We start from the raw sequence: 10,336 nt of genomic DNA, 5'->3' as shown, positions 1-10,336 counted from the left end.
AGTAGGGTTTAGAAACTCCGGTACATGCCCTAAGTAACAATAACTCACATTGAGGATCATCCAGCATTGCGACCTTATCCATAAGGGAAATGGTCTTGGTCACCCTCTGCATCACAAGCTGACCACTAAAACAAAAATCGGAACTAGCGGGACCACCAAGCAACTTAACACCTTGAAAAGGTCGAGCAATATTAGGTGGAAAGACACCCACAAGCCTGCTTCTAGGGCCTTCTGTAGGCTAGAAAACTTCAGTTTTTTCCACGTTAAGACGTAACCCAGATGAGGCCCTTCCTCCATAATCAACTGTAAAACCTTCCCCACCACTACGTGTCACCAATAATAGTGTCATCATCCAAATACCAAACCTAAAGAAATACATCAAAATTCTATCCGATTTTACACACCAGGGGTTGTAAAACCAAAGCAAAAAGAAAAGGACCAAGGGGATCACCCTGCTGTACCCCTTGAGAAGACCATAAGGTTTGGTCCCCATTATATAATCTGGTAGGATTCGAATAGCAGAACTTAACCCGTCGCAAAAAGCCTGGACAACGTTGACGTACTTCATGTAACATGACCAAACGATCAACTAGATTGAAGGCATTTTGAAAATCCACCAACAACATAGAAAGACCAATTTTAGAACCACAGTCCTCAATCAAGAGATTCACCGCATGAAGAATTGCCTTACCATCTGAAGAGACCCCAACACCAAATTTAAGACCATCAAAGTAACTCCCTAAAGACTGACCAACCATAACAACACCCACCTACGAAACTAGACGTCACCAAACCATACCCACAGTAATAGGACGAATACCACCACCGGGCGTGACAAGTGGTGTAAGAGAAGCACTAGCAATGTACTATCATAACTCCATTGGACATCTTCCAGCTAGAAAGAGATTAACCACTCTAGTAATAGAGTCAATTAAATCATCTGAGACTGCCACAACTGCACTACTCAAGCAATCCATAAGATGTTGAGCACGCAAACCATCCCTACCACATGATGTTCCATGAGGGAAACTCTTAATCCGATCCAAAAGTTGTAACGAGATAAAGGTGATCAACAGGTATATCATGCAAGGATGGAGCTGAATAGAAGGGTGATTTGACTGTAAATCCGCAAGAGTGGCGTCATTATATGGAGCAACGCTTGAAGAAGGAAGAACCCGAACTGCATCGGTGTAATGGCCATCACAAATCGTCCTACGATACTGCTTAATATTAAGGTCTTCCAATTCAAGGTCCTCATCATCAACCACCAACAAAGTAGGAGAATCCTCTGCCAAAATTTCCCTCACAAGCTGTAAATTACCACCCACTACACTCCAAGAACAAATAGCATGGGAAATATTCCTTTTTGATGTCGACGTCTTACCGAAGATCGAGACTCACGATTGCTTCGTGGGCGAAAGATTTTCAGGATGCAAAGAGGTAACACCAACAAAGAGACCCAATTAGAAATGTCATCAGGCTTAGAGATCACCTTATCAAGAGCACCTTTCAAGACCCGAGGAAACCCCAAATGACACTTGGGAGAGATAAACTTAACATAGCGAAACCCCTTAGAGAATAAACAATCAAGGAGAGCCATATCAAAACCACCGCTATGATCTCGTGCCAAACCATCCACATGTCCAACTCGAGTAGTAGAAGAAGGAGCTTGTGGCATGGTGAAATTATGAAGCAAAAAACAAAAAAAACCATCTCCTTCATCAGGGGGTGACACATCCTCACCCCTACCATGACGACACCTAGAACGTACTGTGTGCGTTTTGAAGCAAACTCCACATAACCAAATCCCTCATTATTATTATTATTATTATTATTATTATTATTATTATTATTATTATTATTATTATTATTATTAGGAAATTTTGATTTTTAACACCACAAAAAACCAAAAATGGTTTTTAACACTAAAGAAAAAAAAAACTTTTATTCTAACACCACAAAAAAACCAAAAAAATGGCTTTTACCACCACTTAACCGATTTATGGATGAAAACTGTTAGAGGGACCTACAATGCCACATGTCAGCATATAATTGGTCCAAAATATTAAAAAAAATAAAAAAAAAACCCTAAAACTATCGGTGGGGAATAAATTTCAAGCGTTAATCCCCTAGCTTGAACCCCACTGTGATCATACACTAAAGTATGGTGGCGTCCAAAAGGGAAGAAAATAGAGCAAAAGAGTCGCCAACAAGTTTTAGGAACTTGTAAACCGTTCACAGGGTGAATGTTACACCCCTTAACGATCCAAGAGATCGTCAACTCCATAAGGTCTTGAACCAAATAAGGGTTCGGGGATGAAGGTACAAATCCAACCTAAAAGTGATTGAACCTGCCCTAATAATAGGCCTCTACTTTATTCAGATCGTATTCATGTGCGCTTTTTGACTAACATGCAATCAATAGGATTACCCTAAACCTGTTTATCTATGTTGGTTGAATATTAATGCACAAATAAAACTATTATTGGCGATCACTTGAATTATAATCATAATTAACTCTAAACAAGATTATAAATATCTTATTAAGCGTGATTACAAGTACCAATTCCCTTTAAACATGTATAAAAGGCGTGATCAAGCAATAACAATAAATATCAAACAACATAATAATAATCAATATCATGATAATAACAATCATCATAACAATAATCAAAATAATAATTATAATCATAATCATCACAATAATTATCATAATAAACATCATATTAATAATAATAATAATCATGTTAATCATAATAATAATAATTATAGCAATAATAAAATTATAATCATAATAAAAACAATTATAAAAATAATCATAAAACATGTTAAAGCATAATAATAATAGCAAGATCCTAGGCATGATACTAACAAGATTAATAACAAATCCTAGCATGTCACTAAGCAATAAAAATCAAATCTTTAACCCTAACTTGATACTAACAATCATAAATATTAAGAAGAACATAAGAAGCATCGTAGCAATCATATTTGATATTAAAATTACCCTAGACATGATACTAGGAATATCATAATAACAATTTAAACATGATTTCTACATCATAACATCAATAAATCAATTAAAGTACTTACTTTGATGCCTCGTACCTCTTTCTAATAAAAAAATACACACGTTAGTAACTTCAAGGAAAATAATAATCAAAACAATTAAATTAAATAATTGAAAGAGAGATTTGAGACCATACCCTCAGAAATTAAACCTTTCACGTCTAAGGCGAAGGCAACTTCGAATATGTCTAGGTGTTTCTAGATCTAATGAATGCGGAATTTTGTATTTAAAAGCTAGTTTAGAAAAAGAGAGAAAGAGAAAGATGAGAAGAGAATGCGAGAATTGATGATTGCGAATGAAAACTGGTTGTAGGTGAATGAAAACGGAGTTTTACGACGTTATTTATAGAGAAAATCAGCCAAAAAGATAAAATTAACAAAACAGAGTATCGGCGCACAGAAAAACGAACCAGCGCTAACACTAGCGCCAGGCGCTACAGCTGGCGTTTGGCGCTGATTTCATAAATTCACGCGTTTTCTAAAATCAGATAAAAAATACCGTACAGGAGGATAAAATCGTATTTTCCTCAAAAATGTTCTTTGATTTTAATTAAAACTCTGAAAAGTCAACAAAAGTTAATTTATCAATGTTAATTGAATTAGGAATGAAAAGAAACTTCTAGAAGAATCTAGAAGACTAAAACCATTCTTAATTGCATTAGGAATGATAGATCATATTAGGCCCTCCCCTATATCATTGGGCCACATATAAGGCTCAAACCGGGCCCAGTTTAGTAAATCGGCCATAACTTCCTCAATATTCATCGAAATTGGGCTTATAATATATTGTTGGAAAGCTCTAAGCCCCATCCAACTACACTACTATTGGACCCATATCATGGACCAACCAAACTGGATTGACTGTTTTCTTAAAATAAGTTTTCAAAAACATAGAGAAGAGAAAAGAAATTAAAACTATCCGCAACACTAAACTTTCCACACTTTCACTTCATTCGATTATGATTCGATGCGAAAGGTATTCATCACTGATTTTGGTTTTGGGGAGACACAAATGGGTGTCTACAGAAGTCCCCACTTTGATTGAGTTTGGAGAAACGCAAGTTTCGAAAACAAAAGTCAAAGTATCGATAGGGACGGAGAATAATTCAGAACGTTCTGCGATCCTAAATCACTCTTGTAACGCCGATACCTGTAAACTAGCGTTAGTTAAACAGATAAAAGAGTTAATAAACGCGCATCTTGCACCGTCGAGCACACGTCTCTGAAGGTAACTGATTTGCTGCCGCTTTACTGTTTTGATGACCTCCTGCAAGCTAGAGAATGCCATCCCGCTTGAAAACCGCTACGCCTGTAACTGCTTCCAATATAGAAGACTGCTTCGCCTGAAACGATCCTCCTTTGCTATGATAATATTGCACGTCCAAGGGAATACTATCGAAGACTGCTTCGTTTGAAACAATCCCCATCCGCATTGATAATATTCCTCGGCCAAGGGAATACTATCGAAGATTATTCCTCTTGAAACAACCTCCTTCCACATTATGACCATCTTCCACGTCTAAGGGAACACGGTTGAAGACAACTTTGCTTGAAATTACCTTCAGTTGTTTGTGACAACTCTCCACAAGCTAGGGAATACCGTCGAAGATATCCTCGCTTGAAGCCATCCTCATTTGATGCGATAATTTTCCAAAGGGAATTACCGAAGATCTCCGCTTTTCGATTTTTAAAAGCTCGCTTGAACTTTGCTCCCTCTATGCCTGTACGTCGGCGCTTCCGTTGCTTTGAACCAGTATGCCGGTGCCTTTTGCAGAATGAATGAACCAATATCTCGGTGCCTTTTGAATGAACCAATATGTCGGTGCTTTTTGTAGAATGAATGAACCAATATGTCGGTGCTCGGTGCCTTTTGAATAAACCAATATGTCGGTGCTTTTGTTAACGAGCCAATGCTTAGGCGCTTTAAGCTAAGTGAGACGATCTTTCATCAGGTCGATCACTTTGTGCAATCAAGCCGATTACTAAAAATCGTGTCAAATTTCTTAGAGGGGCTAACTGGCGCACCAAGGAACCCAAAATATATTGCAAAAAGGTAGAACAACTTTATCGAGTGGGAAGCTGAGTGTTTTGGGGCCACGAGGTTGTTGAGCATGTCAGAGGGAGCTGGTACCCCTTGACGATCTTGCACGATCCCTGGGCGATGCTATGTAGAGGAGCTACTGCCGTTGTTAGCTCTAGTTCCTGTACCGGCTGAGGATGTGGCGGTACGATTTTTCAGCTCTTATCTTTCGATAAGTAGCCCCCAAGTAATGCTTCACTGACTTGGTTTTGCTTTGTCCGGGCGATGCTGCTGAGTTCGTGCCACCCCGTATATCTATCCATTACCAGGGGACGTATGGGAGGATTGAGGAGATGATTCTTTCGGCTCTCGAGGGTGAGCGCTTTGTAGAGCGGTCGATTCCTCGCCACCAGACTCGAGTAAGCTTATTTATCTGCAACTTTTGTCCGCATATATTATGCATGTTTACTGACTTATTTCTTTGACAGCTCTCACGCGAGGTGGTTTGTACCTGTATTTTTTATTATTTATTTGACTTTGTATAGAACTTTGCCTTTTAGTAAAACTCATTTTTAGACATATTTTGTATATACATACTGTTACGAGTGCATGTTTGTGTGTGCAAGAAAAAGTGTGACAAACAATTTTGCGCAAAAATTCCGTCATTTTTATTATTGATGGAGGGTATCCGACTCTCTCCCCCAAAAGAAAAATGAAAGAAGGAAAAGGCCAAATAAAATGTTGGGTTTATAAAAACTTGGAAATTAACTTAAATGAAATCCAAAAAAGAATAATACAATTAATATAATAGTTATATTAAAAAAAGAATAAAAAGATGTTTAAGAAAAAAGATAAAAAAGCCGTAAAGTCATTAGTAGACTCAAATTAAGGTAAAAACGCGATTTTAGAAAGCGCAGATGACGTGGCAGATTGGCGCCAGCTGGCGCCACGCAATTGGATGTAGCGCCAGGCGCTACACTTGGCGTGTGGCGCCAAGCCTTGGCGTCTTGCGCCAATCGCGGCGTGTGACGCCAATTAGCGATGTCTCCGTATTTTACCCCGATTAAAACTGCTCGTAAATCGTGCATAAATAGCCCCCTGCCCAGCCGGTTCTTTTCATAATTTCAGCAAATAAAATTATTCTTGGCCTTAGAAATATAATATCATGTCTCTAGTCACCAAAACTTTCACCCAATACACCCATGAATGGTGTCGGTCTCTTAATGATAGAGAAAGAAAAGAATTAGATTTGTTTCACTTGGGGGGAATTTATGGCATCAAAGGGGTAGATCTTGACTTAGATTTCATTCATACCGCTCTAGAATTTTGGAATGTCGATACTCATTGCTTTAGAATAGGGTATGATGAGATTAGCCCTTTGCTAGAAGAATTTGGTGCTATTTTAGGTTTCCCTTCAATAGACCTCATAGTAATCCCTAGAGTAGATGCATATTATTACAAGGATTTTGAGCGCTTCTTCAATTTAAAAGAAAGGGATTTATCAAAAATAGTAGATGGCAACATAGTTAATTTTAAAGAATTTGCACGCCATTATTTTGATAAACCTCTTTCTGAATCTTTTCATATTTATAGAAGAAGGGCTTTCTTATTTTGCATGCTTAATCAATTTTTTCTTAGAAGTGGTAAAAATAATGAAGGTCAATCAATTATAACCACTGTACTAGAACAAATTGAATCAGAGAGAAATCCAATGCCATTGATAGTTGGAGAGACTATGATTAGTCTTGATGAATTGAAAAGGAACCCAAAAGCACCTTTTCGCGGCTCTCCAATTTTATTACAAGTAGAAAAATAATATTTTTAATTACAGAAATCAAAAAATATATTTTTGTATTGTAATAATAATTTAATTGCATTGCAATTTTTTACAGATGTGGCTAATAGAAAGACTAGGATTAATTAGCCCTCAGGACAACATTGAGAAGTCCACTCCAAATTGCTTCGTGAGGAGGAAGAAGCGCTTCTCTAAAATTGGGTGCCATGAGTGGAGAAGGGTCTTCGAATCTCGCAATTTTGCTATCAAGTGGGTCATCTCGTGGTGGAAAATAGAGAGGATGGTTGGTGTCAACAAGCAACCTTTCTGCCGTCTTCCAAGTTTGTCCCGTATGACTTATTATTATCCATGCAGGGTAAAAAGACAATACGACTTGCTTCAGAATATTCCTTCCGGGGATCTTCGTCCTCCTTATGAGTACCCTGTCTCTCAGGAAGTAGAGAGATTTGATGCTTATTGGAGTGCTAGACCTTTATGGGAAGTGATTACCCAAAAGGTTCCTCCTTTGCCCAATGATGTGAAGAAGTGGTTGTTGAAGAAACATTCAAAGGATTCGAAGAAAGATCAGGGTAAAACTGATGTGAAGAGTCATCTTGGTGACAGGGTGATTCCTGCTAAGGAACGCTTTGGTGAAAGAGTTGAATTCAAAACACCTGCAATGCCTAGGAAGAAAAGTACTACCAAAGACAAGGGAAAAAGGAAAGCTGACACCACAGAGAAAAAATCTTGGGTAGAAAAGAAGCATGGAGTCCTAGCTGAAGGGGAGACTATCTACTCTAAGATTGAATGTAGGTCCTCTAAATGATGCCTACTAGCTAAGGTTATGGATGAGGAGGAGGAAGCAGACAAAAATTGGAAAAGGGCTAGGAAATAAAAGAAAGATTAGGAGCATTGCTTAATTTCAAACTATTAGACTTAGTTTATATTTTTCATTTAAAGTTAATTTATTTCAGCTTTATAAAAATTCCATCAATAATGTAATTTTATTTTTTTAATGAAATTTCAGCTTTTAATTAAATTATGTACTTTAAATTTATTTTCTTACAGAAATGAAACCGGAATAAATTAATTTTCCAGAAATTCTTCGAGTACGGAAGTAAAAAATTTTCCGAAATACACCAAAATTTGCCCAGAATTTGTCTGTGAATTGGCGCCGTTTATTTACGACTGGCGCCCGCCAGGGAAGTCTGGCGCCAGGCGCCAGTGCCGTCGGCTGGCGCTGATGGTCGTTGGCTGGCGCAAGATTCTTCTATGTGACGCCGATATTTCGCCGATTTTCAGTCGAATTTTTAATTAATTTTGGGACGCGGGAATGTCGAAAAATAAAGTGGTCGCACCCATAAAGGGTTGCCTACGTATCCTTTCTTAAGGAATCAGGCCAAACGTAGCTCTCTTGAGTATCCTACTCAAGTGATTATGGGTAGTATTTCTTAAGTTGTTCAAGATTTGTCATGTTCGAGAACTCATTGCCATCCATATCAGTTAGTTTTGCTGCACCTCCTGACAGGATTGTTTTGACAATGTAGGGTCCAGACAAATTAGGTCTAAATTTTCCCCTTGGATCCAAAACATTTTTCCTTAGTGCTTTTAACACCAAGTCTCCTACTTTGATGTTTCTTGTCTTGACCTTCTTATTAAAATGCCTAGCCATGCGAGTTTGATAACATTGAGTGTGATGCAGAGCTTCTAGTCGTTTCTCATCGAGTAGAATTAATTCTTCATATCTTGCCCTAGTCCATTCAACTTCATCGAGTTTACTCTCTAACGCAAGCGTAGAGATGGTATTTCTAGTTCGACAGGTTGTACGACATTCATTCCATATACCAAGGAAAATGGCGTATTTCCTATTAATGTGCGGTAACCCCACAATGCGTAGTGAAGTTTGTTAGGCCAATCCTTATAATTTTCCGTCATTTTCTCGATGATAGTCTTTAGGTTTTTATTAGCTGCCTCGATTGCTCCATTTGCTTGAGGCCTATAAGGGGAAGAAGGATGATGTTGAATGCCGTATTTTTTTAGCAATTCTTCACATTCGGCTTGAAAGTGAGTTCCATTGTCACTTATCATTTCATGTGGGACTCCGTAGCGACAAATAATATTTCTCTCGATAAAGAGTGCTACATGTTTTGTAGTGAGTTTAGCGTATGATTGCGCTTCGACCCACTTTGTGAAGTAATCAATCGCTACTAAGATATATTCGTGGCCTCCTGTTTCTGGGGGAGTGATTTTGCCGATGATGTCGATTCCCCATGTAGAGAATGGCCATGGCGATGTGTAGGTGTAGAGCAAGGATGGAGGAACATGTTGTAAATTGGCATAGATTTGGCACTTAGGGCATCTTTTTACATATTGATGGCAATCCCTATTCATTGTAGTCCAATAATATCCTTCTCGCATTATTTTTTGGACTAACATTTTGCCATTTATATGAATGCCACAGATTCCTTCGTGGACTATCCTCATTGCTCTTTGTGCATCCTTCTTTCCTACACATAAGAGAGCTCTACCCTTAGGTACCCTTTTATGTAGCTCATTGTCTATGAGTACATATTGGGAAGCAAAAAGCCTTAATGCTCGTTTTGCTCTTTTGTCAACATGGGGAGGGTATTCTCCTTTGGTTACATAATTGAGTATATCCGTGTACCATGGTTCTTCTTCTTCTTCTTGGACTACTTCGTCGTCTTCTATAGCCTGGATGTATGCTGGTTTGTGCCTTTTTTCTATAGTTAGAGGCATTTGCTCGATTTCCGTGGGAATCCTAACCATTGAGGCTAGTCTTGCCAAGGCGTCAGCAAATTGATTTTCTTCCCTAGGTAGATATGTGTATTCTACCTTGTCTAACTGATCGGTAAGAGTTTCCAGATAGGTTTGGTAAGGGGCTAGACTTTTGCTCCTCACTTTCCACCTTTTAGATATTTGATTGATGATCAAAGAAGAGTCTCTGAATATCCTTAAATTTTTTACTCCCAATGCCAAAGCTGTTTCAAGGCCTACCACGCATGCTTCATATTCAACAGCATTGTTGGTAACGTCAAAATCAAGCTTTATGGAGATTGGAACATGCTCTTCTTTAGGTGATACTAGTAATACTCCAAAGCCACATCCCTTTTGGTTCGAGGCTCCGTCTAAGTATAAGGTCCAAGTATCATCTTCAGTGACCATTAAGTCTTCATCTGGAAATTCATTGTCTTGTATTGGCGTCGAGTCTTCTATTGGGAAGTCTGCTAGAAAGTCTGACACCACGGATCCTTTGATAGATTTTTGTGGCATGAACCTTACATCAAACTGGGCTAGATTGACTATCCATCTCGATATGCGTCCATTGAGTGTAGATTTCTCAAATAGATACTTTAGTGGATCTAATCGAGAGAATACAAAGACGGTATGCACTAGCATGTAATGTCTTAACTTGGTTGTGGCCCACACCAAGGCGAGGCACAACTTCTCGAGCG

This window comes from Chenopodium quinoa, unplaced genomic scaffold, assembly GCF_001683475.1.
Source record: "Chenopodium quinoa cultivar QQ74 unplaced genomic scaffold, ASM168347v1, whole genome shotgun sequence".
In the NCBI taxonomy this organism is placed as follows: Eukaryota; Viridiplantae; Streptophyta; class Magnoliopsida; order Caryophyllales; family Amaranthaceae; genus Chenopodium; species Chenopodium quinoa.
The sequence above is the reverse complement of the archived record's forward strand: the minus strand, read 5'-3'. Positions refer to the sequence as shown.